The following is a 2,503-nucleotide window of genomic DNA, read 5'->3' as shown; positions in this document are numbered from 1 at the left end:
CCCGGTGGGGCGCCTGGGGCCGCGGCTGGGGCCACCTCGCGGCGGGCGGTGGCCGCCCCGGGGGTGACCTTCACTCCGGGGCCGGGCGGGGCAGACTTTGCCCCGGGGCCGCTCCCCGCCGTGGGCACGGACCAGAGCATCCCGGGGGGGCGAAGGGACGGGGAGGGCGTCTGSCCCTCCGGCGGGGGAGGGCGGGCCGGCTTTACTGCGGCCGGCGGCGGGGCTGGCTTTCTGCTGGGGGGAGCCGGCTTTACCGGGTGGGGGCACGTCGGAGGAGGGGGAGGTGGCCGGTTTAACCAGGAGAGGGACCCTCGGTTGGGGAAGCCTCGGTTTTATTGGGGGGGGGGTGTCAGAAATCATAGCTGGGCCCCTATTGCTGCCCTCCCCGCAGCCCGGTGCAGGCAGGGCCCTGTGGTGCTGGGGCTCCTCCGGGTACAGGCCAGGCCCCCGCCCTGCCCTGCAAGCCCCAGCGCYGGTGGGGCCCGGTGGCTCGGCAGCGGGTGCTGATTCATGGGCCGGCGGGGGTGGAGCAGCGGCGGGACCCCAGCGGAGCTGCGCGCTGGAATCCGGACCAGATGTACCCGGCACGCCAGGAATGCGCGGCATCCCCGCCAGGCCCGGCGCCGGCCCAGCCGCCGCGCTGCGCCCCAACCCGCCGCTGCCCGCCCGCAGCCCCGCGTGCTGCCGGTGCCACCCGCAGACCCCCACAGCGATGCCCAGCCTCGGCCCTCCTGGGGTCTGGGCTTCCCCTGCCGCTGCTGGAGGCACGAGGCCAAGCAGGCGCCCAGGGCCTGGCAAGATCCCAAATACCCTTTGGGGTGATGCCAAGGGGAGGATGCTCCGGGGAGCCGCATTAGCTGCTGTGTGGCCCCCTGSGTGAGAGGGGGCTGGCTCTCCCCTCAGCGAGCGTGGCTGCTTGGGAGGTCCGAGACGGCTGTAAATGCCTGGGAGTTTCCCAGAAATCGGCCCCGCAGCTGAAGTGCAGACAGGGCCGAGGCTGAGCAGAAGAGGGTTTTTCCTAGGAGGAGGGGGAAGAAGTGGGGTCCCAGGCCGGCCCGTGGGCTGYGTTGCTCACGTTCTTATAAAATGACATGAAAAAGCTCCGCTCCCTGAATTCCCCTGGTGGTCACTTGGCAGCGGCGGCCTGATGAAGTGTCTTCCTTGGCAGGCGGTGGCTGGCCCCCGGCCAGGTGGGACCCAGCCAGCCGAGATGCCTGAGGTGAGCAGCTGGGGAATGCCTTAACCTGTACCTGGTGCCACAGTCCTGTGGCTGCAGCAGGCCCCGAGAGCTGGCTGCCTCCGGTGGCTTCGGTCCTTGCCTTGGCCTTCCTGCTAGGGCCGCTCGTTCCTGCAGGAGCAAGTTGTCTTATCTCTGTTTTCCAGCAGAAACGGCCTTGATTTTTTTTTTCCCCTGTGTGTTGCTGGCATTTGGCAAGTTTTAGGGCTTGCTGCGAGTGTCGGAGCAAAAGCACCACCTGATTTGGGAAAGGGGAGGGATGGCTGATGTTGAGCTTGGGGAAGAGTCGAGGGCAGAGCTGTCTCCAGGTCTCCTGTAACAGTTCTGCGGTAGCTTGCTGCTGTGGCCCACTTCGTGGCCACTCTCCTGCGAGCGCCCAGCACCGAGGAGCTTCCACGAGTGAAGGAGGAGGCAGCAGATTGGTGCTTGGTGCTGAGGAGGGGGYGAGGAGCTGGGTTGGCTCTCCCTGCGGCGGGCGAGGGGTCTGGGTGCTGTTTCAGGCTAGCAGTGTTCAATCCTGGCTCTGACGTGTGTGTTTCTTTCCCAGCTGCTCCCCGGCTGCCGTGCTTCTGGCTAACCAGCACCAGTTCTTCAGTGGCAAGCTTTATGTCCTTCTCTAGTAGCTAAAGCTGCCAGTTGAAGAACTGTTGAATGTAGCCACTCTCTTCTTRTCGCTGGGCTGTTGGACATCAGCTAGATCCGTGTCCTGAACAAGATGAGATGAGCGAGTCTGCAGCATCTGATGGATTAACCCTTCTGCGGGCTGAGGATGGGCCCTGCTGGGAAGAAGAACTCTCCTTGCAGCCTCCAAACTGAACCTCGGCAGTGGGAATGCTGGAAAGCCGTACTAGCAGGGCTGTGAAATGGGGAGTGGGGTCACCACCATGGGGTGACRCTTAACCAAGAGAACTAGAGAAGACCGTGACAGGCATATTAAACTCTGTTTTACTGTGCAGTACCTTTTAGGAAGTCTGTTACCCACGGGATCCCCAGGCTCAGGACCTGCCTGATGGGGAGGATGTGGTGGATGTGGTCTCTGTGGGGCAGTGGGGAGGGTGTTATGATGTTGGAGCACTCTAGCCCCTGCCAGCGCTGCACCAGGGCAGTGCCTCGATGCCCAGAGGGAAGAGGGTTGGCTTCTGGGGCCCCCTTGGTTTGTCMCGAGCAAAAGGGGCTGACCTTGGGTGTTGCACTGATCAGCCCAGGGCGCAGCTAGCTTGCAGGACTGACCAGCCACCGCGTGGAAGAGCGGGGGTGGTCCCGCAA

At 64.5% G+C, this 2,503-nt stretch overlaps 1 long non-coding RNA gene across 1 annotated transcript in view; it reads left to right on the top strand.

Annotated features, from left to right (window-relative positions):
* The window catches only part of LOC146593419 (uncharacterized), a 2,680-nt gene extending 483 nt beyond the window's left edge, over positions 1-2,197 (top strand). Inside the window, exon 2 of the long non-coding RNA XR_014896389.1 lies at positions 1,785-2,197. This is a non-coding gene — a long non-coding RNA (uncharacterized LOC146593419). The remainder of the gene's footprint in view (positions 1-1,784) is intronic.
* Positions 2,198-2,503: the final 306 nt, after the last annotated feature.

This window comes from Rhea americana, unplaced genomic scaffold, assembly GCF_003343005.1.
Source record: "Rhea americana isolate MKP2758 unplaced genomic scaffold, rheAme1 scaffold_295, whole genome shotgun sequence".
Classification (NCBI taxonomy): Eukaryota; Metazoa; Chordata; class Aves; order Rheiformes; family Rheidae; genus Rhea; species Rhea americana.
The sequence above is the reverse complement of the archived record's forward strand: the minus strand, read 5'-3'. Positions and strand labels throughout refer to the sequence as shown.